This window comes from Neolamprologus brichardi, unplaced genomic scaffold, assembly GCF_056152115.1.
Source record: "Neolamprologus brichardi isolate AB-2024 unplaced genomic scaffold, ASM5615211v1 NODE_ptg000033l+_length_6344489_cov_1, whole genome shotgun sequence".
Lineage (NCBI taxonomy): Eukaryota > Metazoa > Chordata > Actinopteri > Cichliformes > Cichlidae > Neolamprologus > Neolamprologus brichardi.
Window position 1 is genome coordinate 232,921 of NW_028270137.1, and position 21,661 is coordinate 254,581.

The following is a 21,661-nucleotide window of genomic DNA, read 5'->3' on the forward strand; positions in this document are numbered from 1 at the left end:
CAACACTGTTCAGGACAGACAGTTAGTGATGTTAAACTTTCCCAGCAGTCCTTCACAAACAGGGAACAGTCTGTCTATTCTCTCCATCTGTCAGCTGCTGCTGGCTCTTCCTCCTCCTCTTCCTCACACACTGCTGAGTTTGTCCTGGTGGATCATCAGGGGTGCAAAGCCTCACAGATGATGTGCAGCAGTGGGTCCCTCAGTCTGTCCTCACTCTGGACACTTGCAGTCGTCACACATGGAAATCAAATGTGTGATAAGCTGCAGGATTCAAACGCAACGTAACTTATAAACACATGTTCATACTTTTATTCCACAATCAGAGAGAAAGAAACCAGAGTGCAGGACAGACAGGTGACAGTCTCAGGTGTACACACTGCTACAAACAGGAGGATTTAGTGTTTGTGTTATTACGAGTGCTGAACAAGAAGAGTTCCAGATGGTACAGTGGACACATGTGTGACTCCTGTGATTAAAGCATCTTTCTTTCAGCTTAACGAGTGAACCGTCAGCTCGTTCAAACACACGTTAAAGTCCGTTTGGCTCGACACCACCGAACAGAGGCAGCAATATAACTTAGCTAACATTAACAGTGCAGTGAATCCTGCTTGTGCCGTGATATTCAGGACTGCAAACCGAGCAGCATCACTGACTTTCAGCTTGTTGTGTTTGTGGATATATGACTGACTTTAATTATCCATGAAATCCTCACATTCTCTGTAAGATTCAGTGTAACAGGGTCATAAATCACATTGCGCACATTTCGGTGCCATTCTTCCGGTTGAGTGAACGCTGGCACGACTTGCTGCTGCTACTCACCGCTATCGCTGTCGCTACGGATTCCTGTCCTGTTCCTGTCTCTACGGCCCACCGGTGTCTCTGTCCGGTTGTTCCTGTCCATGATGTGGCTTTTCAGGATCTATGCACTGTCTGTGTGGGTCTGGATCTTTATGTCATCGATCTACCCACTCGGCACTGGGCTCCATCAGTATACAGCTGATGAGCTCCTCCGGCTCCGCTTCTCCCTGGCTGCTCCGCCGCTGGCTGCTCTTCATCTCCACACGGACATTGCCTTCCTCCCTCGTCGAAAGTACATACATCGGGGCTCCCGTCGGTATTTCCATCAGGATAATTCCAAGCCAATTCAGTCCTTCTGGTCCACCTCTGGTCGCTCTCAACGGAACCCCGGCAGGTCTGTTGACCACAATGTTTTGGCTAACCTGCCTAGGTCGGCCAACACTCTCATCCAGTCCGACAGTACTTCCGTCAACTTCGGCCTGCTTAATATCCGTTCGCTTACGAACAAAGGACATCTCATCCAGGATCTCCTAACAGACCGTAAGTTTGACTTTTTCTGCTTGACTGAGACATGGCAACAGCCCAATGACTTTTCGCAACTCAACGACTCCACCCCCCCGGGGTTTGTTTACACCTGCCAACCTCGTGAGTCCGGCCGTGGTGGTGGCCTCGCGGTAATCTATCGCGAGAACTGGAAAGTCTCGCCGCTGTCTGTCCCTACGTACAGCTACTTTGAATCTGTTGTTTGTCAACTCTCAGGACCTACTCCAACTGTCATAGCTGTCATCTACCGCCCCCCAAAATTTAATTCTGTTTTTATCAGTGACTTTGCTGATCTGCTGACCAACCTAGCTACTGTTTCCCCTAATATAATATTGCTGGGTGACTTCAACGTCCACGTGGATAACTGCGATCATCAATACCAAGGACCTTTTATCCTGCTTTGATAGCTTCAGCCTTGAACAATACATAAACTTCCCTACCCACACTAAGGGCCATACTTTGGACCTAGTCTGCTGTTCTGGACTTACCCCCTCCAACTGCTCAGCTGACGAGCTGCTAATTTCGGATCATCTACTTCTGTCCTTTAATGTTCACATGACTTTCTCTATAATTAACAATCCTCGTATTATTTCTTTCCGGAATATCAAGAATATAAATCTTGATATCCTTTCTTCTGCTCTCTCTAGCTGCTTGTTTCTTAACAATTTGGCTATTCAAGATGATCTAGTATTTTATTATAATCATAGCCTCAGTAGTATTTTGAATTCTCTTGCTCCACAGAAAACCAGAACTGTACTCTTTTCTCGCTCTGCACCCTGGTACACACCTGAACTCAGACTATTGAAATATTTATCAGGAATGTATCAGTCAAACTAAATCTGCCTATTATTCTACCATTGTCTGTTCAAGTGAGAACTCCACCAAGACCCTATTCTCATTATTCAACTCCTTTAACAGGCCACCTGATTCTCTGCCCGCTCATCTCTGTTCATCTAACTTCTGCGACGCTCTAATGCTATTCTTCACTGAAAAAATTCATAAAATACACCTTGACTTGGACCCTAATGCTCAATGTAGCTCCTCTGTCTTAACTCCACCCCCTTCTCACTTCCTCTCTGTTTTTCAACTTCCGTCTTTAACTGATATTGCTGATCTCATCCACAAATCAAAGCCTTCTACCTGCCAGCTTGATCCTATCCCCACTGTCCTTGTCAAAGCCTGTTTACCCCCTCTCCTTCCCCTCATATCTGCTATTATTCACTCTTCACTCACCACTGGAACTGTTCCTGCTTCTTTCAAAGTTGCCGCCATTACCCCAATCCTGAAAAAAACAGGTCTAGATCCCAATAACTTTAATAATTTCCGTCCTATCTCCAATCTACCATTCCTCTCAAAAATTCTTGAAAAAAATAGTTGCTTCACAAGTCCATCTACACCTCACTGATAATAACCTTTACGAAGAGTTCCAGTCTGGTTTCCGTCCTCTGCATAGCACCGAAACTGCTCTCATAAAAATAACAAATGATCTTCTTATGGCAGCTGATTCTGGTCTCCTCTCCATCCTTATTCTCCTTGATCTGAGTGCAGCCTTTGACACCATCTCTCATCCCATTCTTCTTAGCAGATTAGCTTCCATTGGTCTCTCTCATACTCCATTAGCCTGGTTCAAATCATACCTGTCTGACCGCACTCAGTTCATTCAATTAAAATCCTTCACTTCTCAGCCTTCTCCTCTATCTACTGGGGTGCCCCAGGGATCTGTCCTCGGGCCCCTGCTTTTCATAATTTACCTTCTTCCTCTCAGACATATTTTTTGTAAATATAATATTCAGTTCCACTGCTATGCCGATGACACCCAGCTTTACCTCTCTACCAAACCCGATTCTACTCTTCCTCCACCCTCCCTCACCCTCTGCTTAGCTGAACTCAATTCCTGGTTCTCCTCCAACTTTCTTAAACTCAACAGCAATAAATCAGAACTTCTCCTGGTTGGCACTAAACGATTGCTATCCAGAATTAACAATTTCTCTCTCACCATCAATTATTCGCTGGTCCCTATCTCTCCCTCTGTGAAAAGCTTGGGTGTCATTCTTGATAGCACATTATCTTTTAATTTACATATCAATAATGTCACACGTGCAGCATATTTTCAACTCCGTAATATCAATCGCCTCCGCCCTTTTCTCACTCCTCATGCCAGTGCCATTCTCGTCCATAATCTTGTTATCTCTCGAATTGATTACTGTAACTCACTATTATTTGGCCTTACACAATTCAATTCAATTCAATTCAATTCAATTCAATTCAATTTTATTTATATAGCGCCAAATCACAACAAATGTCGCCTCAAGGCGCTTCATAGATACAGAGAAAAGCCCAACAATCATATGACCCCCTATGAGCAAGCACTTTGGCGACAGTGGGAAGGAAAAACTCCCTTTTAACAGGAAGAAACCTCCGGCAGAACCAGGCTCAGGGAGGGGCGGCCATCTGCTGCGACCGGTTGGGGTGAGAGAAGGAAGACAGGATAAAAGACATGCTGTGGAAGAGAGACAGAGATTAATAACAGATACGATTCAATACAGAGAGGTCTGTTAACACATAGTGAGTGAGAAAGGTGACTGGAAAGGAAAAACTCAATGCATCATGGGAATCCCCCGGCAGCCTACATCTATTGCAGCATAACTAAGGGAGGATTCAGGGTCACCTGGTCCAGCCCTAACTATATGCTTTAGCAAAAAGGAAAGTTTTGGCAAAGTTGCACACCGATTCAATATTGATTTTAGTGACCTCCGATTGGCGTAACCGGGTGTCATTACTGCCAACGTGAATTATGATTTTACTGAATTTACGTTTACCCTTAGCCAGCAGTTTTAAATTTCCTTCAATGTCGCCTGCTCTGGCCCCTGGAAGACAATTGACTATGGTTGCCGGTGTCTCTAGCTTCACACGTCTGAGAACAGAATCACCAATTACCAGAGTTTGACCCCCAGCGGGTGTGTCACCGAGTGGGGAAAAACGGTTAGACACATGAACGGGTTGGTGGTGTACCTGGGGCTTCTGTTTAGGACTACGCTTCCTCCTCACCGTTACCCAGCCGTCTTTCCCCAGCTGCTTGGGATTTGCCGGGGAACAGCTAGCGGGGCCTACGCTATCTTCGGCTGCACCAGCTACAGGGCCCTGGCTAGCTAAGGGTGAGAGCAGGGTGCAAAGCCGAGTCTCCAGTTCAGTAATCCTGGCCTCCAGAGCTGCAAATATGCTACATTTGTTACAGATATCATTACTGCTAAAGGAGGCCGAGGAGTAACTAAACATCTGACACAATGAGCAAGAAAGTGCAGAAGGGACAGGTGAAGTAGCCATGGTGCTAACGAGTCGGCTACGAGCTAAGCTAGCGAAACAGTACAGAGACAGTGAGTGAATACTTTGGCTATAAATTAGGTAGTGAGTACACAGAAAGTGTGCTTCGGATGAAGCACGTGAAGATTATACTGTGAAAAAAGAATGTATTTAAATGTTGTTAATTAAACTGCTAAGCAAATAAGCTACTCAGAAACACCACTGTGTTTGAGCAGGAACAGGAAGCGATACTATACCACAGAGCGAGCGAACACCAAGTGACAGCGCCACCGACTTCTAATGATGCTGCCTAATGATGTTGATCCATCAACAAGCTCCAACGTGTCCAGAATTCTGCTGCCCGTATTATTACTAGGACTTCCTCTACCCACCACATCTCCCCAATCCTGAAGTAGCTTCACTGGCTCCCGGTTAAGTTTCGCATCCATTTTAAAATAATCCTTTATACATTTAAGGTTATTCATTCTCTCTCTCCACCATACCTCTCTGATTTAGTACAGATGTACTTCCCATCCCGGTGCCTCAGATCTTCATCTTCTCTTTCTCTCTCCGTTCCTTCCGCTCGTCTGATTACAATGGGGGGCGGGGCTTTTAGTTGCTCTGACCCTTGACTTTGGAATTCCTTACCCCCTGACCTCAGAAACATTACTTCATTCCCTCTTTTTAAGTCCACCCTCAAAACTCATCTGTTTAAAATTGCTTATGTTTAAACCTCTGTATGCTCTTAACTTTTATCTGTTATTTTTATTATTGTGTATATTTTCAGTTTTTGTGTTTTTATCTGTTGTACAGTGTCCTTGGGTGCTTTGAAAGGCGCTATTTTTAAAAATAATGTATTATTATTATTATTATTATTATTATTATTATTATTATTATTATTATTATTATTATTATTGTTATAATTACAGAAAATGTGTTCTAAACCCCCAAACCGTTCCTTTTATACCTGACTTTTAGGACCTCCAAGCCTGTAGTTATGTTCATTATCAGTTAGAGCCCCTCCTCATTCTTTTCTTCTTCTTCTTTGGTGCAACCCTATAAATACAGTGTACCCCTTTTGCCTCTCCCCTTTTCTACAATTCCCCTGTGGGAGAGGTGGGTGTCATTTCTTTCCAACACTTTAAAACACACATACAATGCATATTTAGCCACCTGGATGTTTCTGATTGTGATTTTAGTTCAATTATTGTCATTATTAAGCCTGTTTTTGTTAGATGTTATAAGTGTGTAGTATGTATGTATCATAAATGTGTTTTAGGCGCCATAAATGCTAGCATGGATATATACTCCTTGCTAGCTTGGAAGTTGTGGTGGGTTGAGCTAACCCTCTTCCCCACTGTTTGTATTTGGTTGTAGGAGCTGGAGTGGGCCAATTATTTACTTGGAGGCCTTTCTTTCTTTTACCTTTTTTATCAGGTATGTCAGATTTCATGTTGTTGTTTTATCTTATGTCAAATATGTTACGTGTAAATCCATACTTTATGTTTAAATTAAAAATAAATACCAGCCCCTTTTCTACAATTCCCCTGTGGGAGAGTAGCTGGAGCGGGCAAATTATTTACTTGGAGGTCTTTCTTTCTTTTACCTTTTTTATCAGACACAACGCAGAATCACACCGGTTACATAAGGTCAGCTATTGTATTTGTCACGGTTCTGGGTCGGTTCGACCCAGCATTTTGAGTTCATTATGCTTTGGTTTATCTCTTGAATGATCGTTGTGTTACCTTTGTGATTTGTTGGTTACTATTTGAGTTCCATGTTTCTGTTTACTCGTGGTTAAGGATTTGTGTTCTCATGTTTTGTGTGAGTTTAGTTCTGTGTTCTGTCTGCGTCCTCGTGTAGTGATCTCTTGTTTCCTGTTTTATTGTGAAGGTCTGTGTCTCATGTGAATGTGTTCAGTTTTACCTCTCGTCTCGTTAATTACTCCCACCTGTGTGTAATCCCCCTGTGTTTCTCTGAGTGTATTTAAGTCGTGTCCTCTGTCATTGTAGTTGCTGGTCCGTCTGTGTATCCACCATGTTTCATTCGTGTGTTCCCTGCCGTCATCATCATGTACCATCGTCTTCCTTCCTTTATGTCCAGGTTCATGTTCTTGTTCATGCTCAGTAGTTTAGTTGTCCCAGTATAGTTTAGTTCTCCGTTTTGCCGTTTGCCTATCTATATTTCGTGTTCAATAAATCACCTTCACACCTTCACTACTGCCTGCGTTTGGATCCTCCTTTACCTTTTCCACACGGCTCTTCTCACTCGCCGTGACAGTATTATTATATTTTAAAGGCTTTAAAACCAAATAAACGCTGAACGTACAAACATCGCTAATGGCAAATAACTTTGCCGACATGTGACCAACAGTAATGTTTTAATGTCCCTCATTATTAAACATTTTCACATAAATAAGTGACATAATATTCAGTACTTACTTTTAACAGTTTACTCTTCGGCGGCTCTGCTTCTGCCGTCTGCTGCAAAATTATCCACACCCACCACCGCGCTATGAAGTCTGGGATATGTTGGGCCACGAAGTCTACACCGCCACATCCTTAAAATTCAGGGAAATTAAGGACGCATTTGAGGGCTGCATTTCGAGCAGCCTTTGAATTGGGACAGCCTTCGTCGCGTCGCTGTGACGTAATCGGCCTTAAAATGCGGCCTTTAAGGCTGCAGACCCTGAATTGGGATACAGCCTCTGAGTCCAGCTTTGCAACTCCAGCCAGGTCACATGACACAGGGGTGTGCTCTGATGTCAGCAGGCAGGTCAGTGGAGCCCTCTGGTGATGGATATATGGCAGTGAAACAGAGGGAGGCCTGAGAACAGACAGCAGGCTTAACTAGCAGGACAAAGTAGCATGTAGTACTTGAAGGAGTCATCACAGCCAGTTCTCAGGAAAATGGAACATCACATAAATATTTCTCTTCTTTGATTTTCATCAATGTATTTCCTTTGATATATTTTCTGTCAATACTTCTGCCTGATTAGAAGCTCATAGGCAGTTCCTGTCACTCTACAATAAAATAATGAAGAGGCTGCCCTCTCTGCCCTCCCACTAGCTGACCTAACTGACACAAGTAAACTGTGCTAAGATACCCTACATGGACTAAGGTTATTCTAGGGTGAGGCGGTCTTCATGGTTCTGACAGTAACAAACAGAAAACACTGCTAGACCTCAGTGCAGCGTTCGATACTGTCGACAATAATATCCTATTAGAGCGATTAGAACATGCTGTAGGTATTACAGGTACTGCACTGCAGTGGTTTGTATCATATCTATCTAATAGACTCCAATTTGTGCATGTAAATGGAGAGTCCTCTTCACACACTGAGGTTAATTATGGAGTTCCACAGGGTTCAGTGCTAGGACCAATTCTGTTTACATTATACATGCTTCCCTTAGGCAGCATCATTAGAAGACATAGCATACATTTACACTGCTATGCAGATGACACCCAGCTCTATCTGTCCATGAAGCCAGATAACACACACCAATTAGTTAAACTGCAGGAATGTCTTAAAGACATAAAGACCTGGATGGCCGCTAACTTTCGGCTTCTTAATTTAGATAAAACTGAGGTTATTGTACTCGGCCCTGAACATCTTAGAAATATGGTATCTAACCAGATTCTTACTCTGGATGGCATTACCTTGGCCTCCAGTAACACTGTGAGGAACCTTGGAGTCATTTTTGACCAGGACATGTCCTTCAACGCACATATTAAACAAATATGTAAGACGGCTTTCTTCCATTTGTGCAACATCTCTAAAGTTAGAAATATCCTGTCTCAGAGTGACGCTGAAAAACTAGTTCATGCATTTATTACTTCCAGGCTGGACGACTGTAATTCATTATTATCAGGAAGTCCAAAAAACTCCCTGAAAAAGCCTTCAGCTAATCCAAAATGCTGCAACAAGAGTCCTGACAGGGACTAGAAAGAGAGAGCATATTTCTCCTGTTTTGGCTTCCCTTCATTGGCTTCCTGTTAAATCCAGAATTCAAAATCCTGCTCCTCACATACAAGGTCTTAAATAATCAGGCCCCATCTTATCTTAATGACCTTGTAGTACCATGTCACCCTATTAGAGCACTTCGCTCTCACACTGCAGGCCTACTTGTTGAGTATTTAAAAGTAGAATGGGAGGCAGAGCCTTCAGTTTTCAGGCCCCTCTTCTGTGGAACCAGCTTCCAGTTTGGATTCGGGAGACAGACACTATCTCTACTTTCAAGATTAGGCTTCATATAAGATGATGTCATGTATGACATGCAACTTTGATAGGTTTGTAGCTCAAACCTATTCGACTGAGACTGTCCAAGCCGGGGCTTGAACTGGCAACCTTCCGATTACAAGACGAACTGCCAACTCTTGAGCCACGATCGCCCCATTTTAATGTCTTATAAGTCTTACAGATTGATGTCATTTATGTCATACAGCCTGATCTCATGTATGCCCTCAGCTTGAAGCCCTGGAACAAGACAGCTTGATGTCATGTCTGCATACAGATTGATGTCATATATGGTATCCGGCTTGATGTTGTCATGGTCTGGGTGCGTACCTTTAGGTTTCCAACTGCGGTCCTCCTCCTTTGGGCGGAGATCGGTTGCTCCTCCCTGGCTGAGCACCTGTGGGCAATTATTCCAGCAGCATATAAGATCTGCGCACTCAATCAGTCATGGCCTGAGTACCAGGTTAGTCAGTGATGTTTTATTGCTCAGTCCAGATCCTGTGTGAAAACTTACCTGCTTTTTCCTGTCTTCAGAGTCGGCTCCTGGAGTGGGTTAGGGTGTCATTTATGTCATACAGCCTTGTCTCATGTATGCACTCAGCCTGAAGTCCTAGAACGAGACAGCTTGATATCGTATATGCATTCAGATTGATGTCATATAGGCATACAGTATGATGTCATATAAGGCATTCAGTATGATGTCTTGATGCATTCTCAATCATCCAGGAAAATAAATCTCCAAAAGTTGATTCTGTTCATCTGGACGTAGCGTTTTCTGGGAGAAACGTTTCGTCAGTCATCCAAGTAACTTCTTCAGTCTCAGCTGACTGCAGGTTTCCCCAATCTTATAAACAGTACATTTGCATAATGACTGAAACCAGCCCACTGAAGGCTGTGAGGTCAGTTCCTTAATCATAATTATGCAAATTCTCATAATCTCTCATGTATTGCTAAACCAGAAAGACTATCATGAGAAGATTTTGTCACTTCTCAGTGATGAAAATACTTATGAGCCCCTAAAACGAGACCCAGGGAGTGGCTACAGGAAGAGGGTGATAGACTGTCTGAAGCAGTTAGAACAAGACAAGGCTATAGACTGGACCTCATACCACAGGCTGTACCCAGGGGAGTCTACACCAAGCCTGTATGGTTTACCGAAAATACATAAACAGGGTGCACCTTTAAGACCGATTGTCTGCATGATCAACTCGGTCACCTATAACATCTCCAAGTTTCTGGCTTCGATCCTCAACCCACTGGTGGGCAGCTCTGAACACCACATCCAGAACACCCTGGATTTTGTTGAGAAGGTGAGAGATGTCATCATGGAGGCAGATGAAACAATGGTCTCGTACGATGTTACATCTCTCTTCACTTGCATCCCAGTCACAGAAGTGTTGGAGGTAGTCCGTAAGAGATTACAGGATGACCCCAACCTCAGCAGCAGGACCACTCTCATCATCGACCAAGTGTGTTTGAACTGTGTCTTCATTCCACCTACTTCACATACAAGGGTCAGTTCTACAGGCAGAAACATGGGTGTGCCATGGGCTCCCAGTTTCACCCATCGTGGCCAATTTGTACATGGAAGAAGTGGAAAAGAGGGCTTTGCTATCCTACCCTGGAACACCACCAAGACATTGGTTAAGGTATGTGGATGACACCTGGGTGAAAATCAAATCTCAGGACGTACTACATTTCATGGATCACATTAACTCGGTGGACCGACTCATCAAATTCACCAGGGATATGAAAAGTGGCAGGTTAGCCTTCTTAGACTGTGAGATTTCCATCAGTAATGGGGGACATCTAAAAGCTGACGTGTACCGTAAACCTACCCATACGGATCAGTATCTAAGGTTTGACTCTCATCATCCACTGCAGCACAAACTGGGTGTCATCAGGACGAGCGAACACCATCCCCACTGACACAGCAGCCAGGGAGGCAGAAGATCATCACATCAAGAAGGCCCTGAGTAAATGTGGTTATCCCAGCCGGACTTTTGTCAAAGCTGGGAAGGCGCCAAAAGAAAGCTCCAGCCAATCCAGGAGAGAAGGAAAACTGCTGCCTAAGAGAAAACCTGCAGTGATCCCGTACGTGTCAGGAGTATCAGAATAGTTGAGACGCATTTTTTCTAAACACCGGGCCTCTGTGGCTTTTAAACCCCAAAACATGCTGCGCCAAAAACTGGTCCACCCCAAGGATCGGGTCCTCCGACACAAACAGAGTAACATAGTGTACGCTGTTAAGTGCAGGAGGATTGCCAGGATTTATACATCGGGGAAACCAAACAACCTCTGGTGAAATGGATGGACCAACACAGAAGAGCCACCTCGTCAGGCCAGGACTCTGCAGTCTATTCACACCTACAGGTCAGTGGACACTCTTTCAATGATGAGGATGTACACATTTTGGACAGGGAGGAACGCTGGTTTGAGGGCGGAGTCAAGGAGGCCATTTACGTGAAAAGGGAAAGACCATCTCTGAATCGAGGAGGGGGCCTAAGGGTACATCTGTCACCATCTTACAATGCTGTGATTGCAGCCATTCCCCAACTCTCTGTGAATGGGACTCATGGTCTTTGATCAGTGGGTTTTGGTCAGTGGTTGTTGATCAATGGTCATGAGAATTTGCATAATTATGATTAAGGAACTGACCTCACAGCCCATTGTTCTTTCAGTGGGCTGGTTTCAGTCATTATGCAAATGTTCTGTTTATAAGATTGGGGAAACCTGCAGTCAGCTGAGACTGAAGAAGTCACCTGGATGAGTGACGAAACGTTTCTCCCAGAAAACGCTACGTCCAGATGAAAAGAATCAACTTTTGGAGAAATACAGTATGATGTCATATAGGCATACAGTATGATGTCATATAGGCATACAGTATGATGTCATATAGGCATTCAGTATGATGTCATATAGGCATTCAGTATGATGTCATATAGGCATACAGTATGATGTCATATAGGATACAGTATTTTAGCCGAGTGGTAAATTAATAATAATATTTTCCATTTCAGTTAACCAAATGTCCATTTAAGGTTCAAAAAGGGGTCTTAAAATGTTGTTTCTTTGTTTCCATGTGAGGTAAGACAAGAATGTTATTGGGTAATTTAATGTTATTGCTTGTGTCAAGTCTTACAGCTTGATATCCAGTGTTGGTCAAGTTACTTGAAAAAAGTAATCAGTAACTAATTACAGATTACTTCCCCAAAAAAGTAATCCCGTTACTTTACTGATTACTTATTTTCAAAAGTAACAAAGTAACTGTATAGGTGATAAAGTGATAGATCTTTCAGCCCAATTCTACTTTTTCTGCATAATCATCATACAAAATGTAATCAAATGGAAAAGTCTCTTTTTAAAACTTGTTTTATTAGTTTTAATCTTTTAACTTTATGCATCAAGCAAACATTAAATTATATGCAACATTCTCTGACTGGAAGAAATTAGTTTAACATTTAAGCCTATTTTCTGCACATTCCAGCACATAAAATATATATATTTTTTTGTGTTTACACTCAGTCTTCCAAATAGATGCAAGTAAAACACAGCAGAAAATAAATAAAGTCAAAGACTAGCGGTGCTGTTGCTCTATTTTCACCTGTAAAGCAGGAGTGGGGTAGGCGGAGGTTTACCCTGGTGCAGGTGTGCAGCGGTCAGTGGAAGAATCCGCGAGTTTCTCTGTGAGTTTCCCATTACGTCGTAGCTACTCGGTGCTTGCTCGGAAGTTTAGGGGTTTTTTTCGCTGTAAAAAGAAGTTTTCTTCCCACGCACAACGGACACTAATGTTTTTGTCACTGTTGTGGCCATTTTTGTTGAATGTTTATAAAATGCAATTTGTATTAATTTTTGTTTTTTCTTTAAAGTTGTAAGAATATGTTGACCTAGTTTTGTTTATGTAAATTTGTAATTCATTTTATTGGAAAGTGATTGGTTTAATGGCTTATGGACCCTCCCATTAATCATGGGATTAAGAGCACCCTGGAAGGGTGTGGTAAGGATACTTTTTGTTTGCCAAATGTCTGCTGGGGTGTCGGGAGGGTGAGGAAATGATTTTTTGACCACTTTTGAAGTTGTTAAAGCAAATTAAGTTAACATTCGTTTAATTTTAAGTTTTAAGAAGTTATTTGGTTTTTTTTTTTGTCTATGATTTTGCACGAAATAAAGACATATGATTTAAAACAAAGTGCGTTCTAAAACAAACCTCCCGTTGCCACCCATGGCCTTTTCTTGGACCTTTCTTTTTTGGTGTTTGGAACATAAAAGGCCTTGACATTTAAGTCAAAAAATTATTTGATTCGCTTGGATATCAACTTGGAATCTGGGAGAAACTTGCAAGATTGGACTTGGAAGATTGCATCTTCGCAGAATGGACTGAAAAAATGACGCAAAGTTCGTGAGTAAATATGAAACTTTGTTTGGAAGAGCCGAGATGCTGAGCTGCAACATGAAGCATTTGTATTGAACAATTATCTTTTGGACCGTGTGAAATGTCTTTTGTGGTTAAAATGGAGGAACAAGAAAGAGAGCTTTTTAATTTGATTAAAAAACGCAGAGCGAAACTTGGCGTTCTGACAAAAAAACGAAATGACATTAATGCTCTCATTGATGCTGGAGAATCAAAAGCTTCCATAGATGAACACATGAAAACATTTAATGATTATTTGGGAGAGTTTATGGACCTACAGACTTCAGTTCAAAAATTGCTGAATGATGATGAAAAGGAAACAGACCACAGCGATTGGTATGAACCTAAGCTGATCGGTTTTAAAGACTTTCTGCATGAAATCGACACTTGGATAAATGCAGACCCTGATCCACAAAAGGATGAAGTTGCAGCCTCTAATGTTGAATCAAAGGTAGCATCTCATGACAGTGACATTGCGCCGCATGATAGTGTCTCACAAGTAGCGCAAGAAACGAGCGACATGATTTCTGAACGAGTTGCTAAACCTGTCAGCAAGGGCTCTAGTAAAGCGCCCAGTAATGTTACTGCAGCCTTAAGTTTAAGGAGTAAAAGCTCGCGTGCAGCTTCAATGGCGCTGATGGAAGCTGAGTTGGAAAGAGCCGCTTTGAAAGCGGAGGCGGACGCACTGCAAGAAAAACATGCGCTCGAACTGGAAGAAGTTCAATTAAAAGCAAGAAAAGAAGCATTGGCTCTAAGAACTAAGTTGGTTATGGCAGATGCAAAAATGCAAATTTTCACCTCTGCTCAGGACCAGCAGAGCCTTGATTCCAGGGCTGAGGTTGAATCAGAAGCTCCTTCTGGAACATCTACTGAGTTCATACCTGCTGCTACCGCTCAAAAGGCTCCAAGAACAAAGAAAGCCCCTTTAGTTCATTCACCTGTGCCAATGCCCCTAGAGACACATGCACCTGCTAAGGTTAAACCAGAAGGGGAAAGCCCAAGGCCAATCTCTTCTCAGCTTGATGTCCGCAGCAGTGCCCTAACAGAGATCATGAGAAAGCAAAATGAGATTACTGAGATGCTTGTAAAACAACAGAGGTTGTCACTGCTTCCAGCAATAGCAATTCCTGTTTTTGGTGGTGATCCTTTGCATTTTAGATCCTTTCTTAAGGCGTTTGAGCAAGGAATAGAAACTAAGACTGATAACATGCAGGATAGGCTTTATTATTTAGAACAGTTTACTACAGGACAGCCCAGAGTTTTAGTGAGAAGTTGCATGCACATGAGTCCACAGACAGCTTATGTTGAGGCAAAAAAACAGCTTGAGTGAAATTTTGGTAACAGAGCAAAGATAACATCTGCATTTATAGACAAGGCTCTTAACTGGTCAGTTTTAAAGTCTGATGATGCTTCAGCATTACGAGCTTACACATTCTTTCTAAGAAGCTGCTTCAACACAATGGATGAAGCTGGGTTTCTTGATGAGCTGGAAAATTCAACCAATATGAGGATTCTTGTTTCGAAGTTGCCTTTTAGACTTCGCGATAAATGGCGAATAATAGTTGTTGATATAACAGAAAAGTGCAATCGCAGAGCAAGATTTAAAGATCTTCTTGATTTTCTTGAAAAGCAAACAAGAGCTGCATTAGATCCTGTTTTTGGAGAGAGTCAAAACACAAAAGAAAAGATGGCTTCAAAACCATCAAAGGCACCGTTTAAAACCAAAAGCAGTAGCTTTGCTACTTCTGTTGCTGTAGTTTCAGAACAGAACAATGACAAACACAAACTAGAACGTATTCAAATAAGCCATGAAGATAAAGGCTTGGATCAAACTCGGTGCTTGTTTTGTGACCAAAATCATTTTTTGGACGTATGTGACTCATTCAAACTGAAAGCCAACAAAGAAAAGGTTACATTCCTTAAGAGTAAAGGTTTATGCTTTGGTTGCTTACAGAGAGGCCACATGAGTAAAGCTTGTCCACATCGTTTGACGTGCCACACCTGTAATAAAAATCACCCTACTGTTCTCCACATACACTCAAAAGAACGGCAGTGGCAAGCAGCTAAAGCTGTCTGTAAAGAATCATCAGTCTCAAATGCTCTTGTTTCTTTGAACTTTGGTAGCCATACTGGGGCCGGGGCCAGGGCTAATGAATGTGCCTTGTCAGTTGTTCCAGTAAAAGTGAAGTTGGAAAATGGGACGAAGGTTGTTGAGACATATGCCTTTCTTGATCCCGGCAGCTCTGCAACTTTTTGCACCGAGGCGTTGATGATGCAGTTAAATGCATCTGGAAAGAAAGTGGAAATCATGTTAAAGACTATGGGTCAAGAAAGGCCAGTAAGTAGCTATAAACTTTTTGGTATGGAAGTAGCTGCTTTAAAACAGAATGAGTATGTGAGGTTGCCTGACGTGTACACTCAAAAGGCTATTCCTGTCACTAAAGAAAATATCCCTAAAGAACAAGACTTAAGGAAATGGCTTTACTTAAAAGATGTTGAGTTGACACCGATAAATGCTGGCATTGGGCTGCTTATTGGTGTGAATTCGCCCAAAGCGCTGGAACCTTGGAGAATCATTAACAGTGAGGGTAGTGGACCCTATGCTGTGCTAACTCGTCTTGGTTGGGTTGTCAATGGGCCACTCAATCAGGGTAGTCAAAAGGATGAGCATGATGCTAGTTTTGTCCAGGTAAACCGCATTTCTATAAGTAGTTTAGAAGAAATGCTGGTTAAACAGTATAATCAAGATTTTGTGGAGAACCAGTGTAATGAGCGTGCAGAAATATCTGTAGAAGATAAACAGTTCATGAACATAATGTCAGAGTCAGCTGTGCTTAAAGATGGTCATTATTACTTGAAATTACCTTTTCGTAAACCTGAAGTAAGAATGCCAAACAACAAGCAGGTGGCTCAGCAGAGGGCGCAATATCTGCTAAAACGGTTTCAGAAGGATCAGTTATTCTTTGAAGAATACAAAGAATTCATGCACAATGTTAGTATGGAGGGACATTCAGAAATTATACCACAAGAACAGTTGAAGCATGAGGAAGGAAAGGTGTGGTATATACCTCATCATGGGGTCTACCACCCCCGCAAGAAAACACTGCGTGTTGTGTATGACTGTGCTTCAACATTTGCTGGAGCATCACTGAACAAAGAGCTATTACAAGGCCCAGATCTGGCTAGCACTTTATTAGGTGTGCTGATTCGCTTTCGGCAGGGTCCAATAGCGCTTATGACAGACATTAAAGGGATGTTTCATCAGGTCAGAGTAGCTGAGGAACACGTAAACTTTTTACGTTTTTTCTGGTGGCCCGATGGTGACATCACAAAACAGCTGGTGGAACATAGGATGTTAGTCCACATTTTTGGCGCAGTATCCTCCCCCAGCTGTGCCACCTATGCACTACTAAAGACTGCTGATGACAACCAACATCTGTACCCAGAGGAGGTTATACATACAATCAGGCACAGTTTTTATGTAGATGACTGTCTTAAATCTACCCGGTCTGTTGAGCAGGCCGTCTCACTTTATCAGCAGCTTACTGAGGTGTGTGCCAAGGGGGGATTTAAGCTCAATAAGTGGGTATGTAGTGATCGCTCTGTCCTCTGTCAGATCCCGGAGGAAAATAGAGCCACAGGTGTAAAGATGCTGGACCTTAGTCGGGACCAGCTCCCCACTGAAAGAGCCCTCGGTGTGCAGTGGGATATTGAACATGATGTTTTCACATTCAGTATTGTGAACAAGGACAAACCACTTACAAGACGTGGTATTCTGTCCAATGTCAGCTCCATTTACGACCCTTTGGGTTTCTTAGCTCCAGTCATTCTGCCTGCAAAACAAATTCTGCAACATCTATGTAAACTGAGGTTTGGCTGGGATGAGACAATACCAGCAGAAATGACACAAACTTGGCAAAAATGGGTTGAGGATTTAGTTCTTCTTAACAAGTTTAGTATCAGTAGATGTGTCACACTCAAAGGATTTGGGGAGATAAAAGGTGCACAGCTGCATCACTTTTGTGATGCCAGTGAAACTGGGTATGGTGCTGTATCATATCTTAGGCTATCTAATAGCAAGCAGGAAGTGTGTGTTTCCTTTATTATTGGTAAAGCAAGGGTGGCACCGTTAAAACAAGTCACCATCCCACGTCTTGAGCTGGCTGCTGCAGTTTTAGCTGTGCGCTTGGACAAAATGCTGTCAGTTGAACTTAAGCTTAATCTGAGTGAATCAATCTTTTGGTCTGACAGCACAACTGTGCTACAGTACATTGCAAACACAACCACACGGTTCAAAACATATGTAGCTAACAGAGTTTCCATCATTCATGCTTTGACAAAAGTTGAGCAGAGCAGTGGAGGTACATTAGTTCAAAGCTGAATCCAGCTGATGCAGCCTCTCGAGGAATGACGGTTGGCTGTTTCCTGAAATCTTCCACCTGGATCAGTGGTCCAGAATTTCTCAGTAAACCTGTTGTTCGCTGGCCAGTAGGCAAAAATTATGTATCTGTCCATTTGGAAGCTGACCCAGAAATAAAAGGGGAGGGCCTGATGTGTGCAGCTGTGCTGAAAGAAGATGTGTGTCCCACTACTAAGCTGCTGATGTACTTCTCCAGCTGGACAAAATTAAAAAGGTGTGTGGCATGGATCCTGAAAGTAAAAGAAAGACTTAGACTTAAACTGCAAACAACGTTGGACACGCACTGTGGAAATCAAATATGTGCTGAAGATGGGAACACTCTGCTCAAAGCTGATGATTTGTCCATGGCTGAGGAGGCTATAGTGAGTTTTGTGCAGAGAAAACATTATGCTGATGAAATGACTGCCCTAAACTCCGGCACTGTAAGGAAGTCAAGTCATCTGTATAAGCTTGATCCTGTAGTTACTAATGGTGTCCTGAGAGTGGGTGGAAGACTGAGCAAAGCAGATTTACCCGAGGAAACAAAACATCCTGCAATTTTGCCAAAAGAAAGCCACGTTTCAAAGCTTATTCTTCAACATATTCATGAAAAGGTTGGTCACAGAGGAAGAAATCACATGCTTTCAACCCTTCGCCGTCAATACTGGATCCCTCATGCTAATTCAGCAGCTAGAAAAATAATCAAAGACTGTATAGTGTGTCAAAGACAACGGCAAAAGCCAGGTGAGCAGAAAATGTCTGATCTTCCTATTGACAGAATCTCAGCTGATCTTCCACCATTTACTTATGTTGGTGTTGATTATTTTGGACCAATAGAAGTAAAGAGAGGCAGGAGTCTTGTTAAGAGGTATGGAGTTCTTTTCACATGCCTAACCTGTCGTGCAGTTCACCTGGAGGTGGCACATTCTCTTGATACAGGTTCCTGCATTAATGCCATCAGGAGATTCATCTGCCGCAGAGGACAAGTCAAGGAAATGCGGTCAGACAATGGAACCAACTTTGTCAGCTCAAATCGTGAGTTAAAACAAGCTATGTTAGAGCTAAACAAAAGTAAAATCCAAAAAGGTTTAGCACAGGATGGCATAAAGTGGACCTTTAACCCGCCTTACGGGGCCCATCATGGTGGAGTATGGGAGCGCCTGGTGCAAGAAATAAAGAGAATATTATGCTCTATCACAAACCAGCAAATACTAGATGATGAAACCTTACATACAGTTTTGTGTGAAGTGGAGGCTGTACTGAATGACCGCCCAATCACACCTTCTTCTGATGATCCCAATGATGTAGAAGCTCTTACTCCAAATCACTTACTCCAGTTAAAAGGCAAACCTGTGCTGCCACCAGGTTTATTCAAAAAAGAGGATATGTATCTGCGAAGACGATGGAAACAAGCCCAGTATATTGTGGATCTGTTCTGGAAAAGGTGGGTGAAAGAATACCTTCCTATGTTGCAGGAACGACAAAAATGGAACAAGATTCGTAGGAACTTTTGCATTGGTGATGTTGTGCTTATTGTTGATGGAGCTGCACCAAGAAATTCTTGGCCCGTTGGCCGCATCACTGAAACCATGGCCGATGCACACGGAGTTGTTCGCCGTGTTCGAGTTAAGACACGAACAAATGAGCTGGAGAGGCCAATCAACAAAATATGTCTCCTGGTGGAGGCCATCTAGAGGAAACAATGAATGTTTGCCTCCAACTGAGCCAAGTTCTGGAACCTCTGGCTCTACATTCACACTGACACTCACTTTGCTCTACACTCCATTATGCAACATACACCTTTTTTCAATACACACAAAGCAAACACATGAACAACAAAGACCTGAAATCATAGAACAATGACTTTTTTTGTTTTTGTTTGTTTTTATGAAGACATGGACTACTGAAGAAAATTATCGGTATTGCACTTTGTGATGGCCACTCAGACAGATATAATTCATGTTACACAGGAATTAGGGGCCGGAATGTTGTGGCCATTTTTGTTGAATGTTTATAAAATGCAATTTGTATTAATTTTTGTTTTTTCTTTAAAGTTGTAAGAATATGTTGACCTAGTTTTGTTTATGTAAATTTGTAATTCATTTTATTGGAAAGTGATTGGTTTAATGGCTTATGGACCCTCCCATTAATCATGGGATTAAGAGCACCCTGGAAGGGTGTGGTAAGGATACTTTTTGTTTGCCAAATGTCTGCTGGGGTGTCGGGAGGGTGAGGAAATGATTTTTTGACCACTTTTGAAGTTGTTAAAGCAAATTAAGTTAACATTCGTTTAATTTTAAGTTTTAAGAAGTTATTTGGTTGATTTTTGTTTATGATTTTGCACGAAATAAAGACATATGATTTAAAACAATGAAATCAAAGTGCGTTCTAAAACAAATCTCCCGTTGCCACCCACGGCCTTTTCTTGGACCTTTCTTTTTTGGTGTTTGGAACATAAAAGGCCTTGACAGTCACTTTTTATGGAATCAAACTCAAAGTAAGGTCAGTACTTCCACGCTTTAAACGCTGCACGCTCATACTCTCTCTGCACTCGATATATGATCCATTGTTGATCTGCACACAGCTGTTGTCACGAACGTCGCACTCGCTTACGTCACTGTCATGAGACATTCTCGCAAAAAAATCACGGTTTTAGTAACGCAGCGTTCCTACGGGAAAGTAACGGTAATCTAATTACCGTTTTTGCAATAGTAATCCCTGACTTTACTCGTTACTTGAAAAAAGTAATCGGATTACAGTTACTGCCCATCTCTGTTGATATCATGCATGGCACGCAGCTTTATATCATTTATGACATAAAGCTTAATGGTAAAATGGTAAATGACCTGTGTTTATATAGCGCTTTACTAGTCCCTAAGGACCCCAAAGCGCTTTACACATCCAGTCATCCACCCATTCACACACTGGTGATGGCAGCTACATTGTAGCCACAGCCACCCTGGGGCGCACTGACAGAGGCGAGGCTGCCGGACACTGGCGCCACCGGGCCCTCTGACCACCACCAGTAGGCAACGGGTGAAGTGTCTTGCCCAAGGACACAACGACCGAGACAGTCGGAGCCGGGGCTCGAACCGGCAACCTTCCAATTACAAGACAAACTGCCAACTCTTGAGCCACGATCGCCCCATTTTAATGTCATAAAGTATGAAGTATGTCATATAGGCATACAGTATGATGTCATATAAGGCATTCAGTATGATGTCATGTCAGGCCAATGGTCAATGGTAACTTTTATTGTCCCTAATGGGAAATTGATTTGCAGTATGTCCGTACAAACGAACAATTGTGACACATTTTATGAGTGAACTTGACTTTAAGTGACTTACAGGTTTCTTTGAAAAACAATTTCTTATATCCAGGTTCTTCCTCTTTGCTGCCGTCCTCCTCTCCTCCTGGCAGCGCAGGCTTGCTGCTGCTAAAACTAAACAGAGCTCCCTGAAAGGCTCAGCCAATCACATTGGCCATATTTGTCACATGACGTAGGAATCGAGTAGAGAACGTAATTTATCTCTTTCTGCACCGCTGGGTGAATGAGACGTCGACAGATGTTTTTTTTCTTTCTATCGGGTTAGTTTTTCTTTACTCAAAGAGATCAAATTATTGGTGGGGACAATTCAATAATCGCTGGATATTGGTGGGGACACGTCCCTTCCATCCATGCCAAACCTACGCCCTTGGGTGAGCCAGTAGAAGAGTTCAGCTGTTTGGAAAAACAACCGTTTACTCTCACACACTGAGATCTGTCAGTTAAAAAGTCTAAAATCCAACCAACAAGATTAAAATCAAGTTTAAACTGGTTAAGAAGTTTATCAACTAAAAGATGTGGCTGGATAGTATTAAAAGCTGAAGAAAAATCAATAAATAAGAGCCGAGCATGAGCTTTGGCGCCATCAAGATGGCGATAGAGGAAATTCAACAGAGTGACCACTGCATCATCAACATCTCTACGAGG

The 21,661-nt window shown here is 42.5% G+C and overlaps 1 pseudogene; it reads left to right on the forward strand.

The window, feature by feature from the left end:
• The first annotated feature begins 902 nt into the window (after positions 1–902).
• Positions 903–8,903, forward strand: LOC148094588 (uncharacterized; annotated as a pseudogene).
• The last annotated feature ends 12,758 nt before the right edge of the window (positions 8,904–21,661 follow it).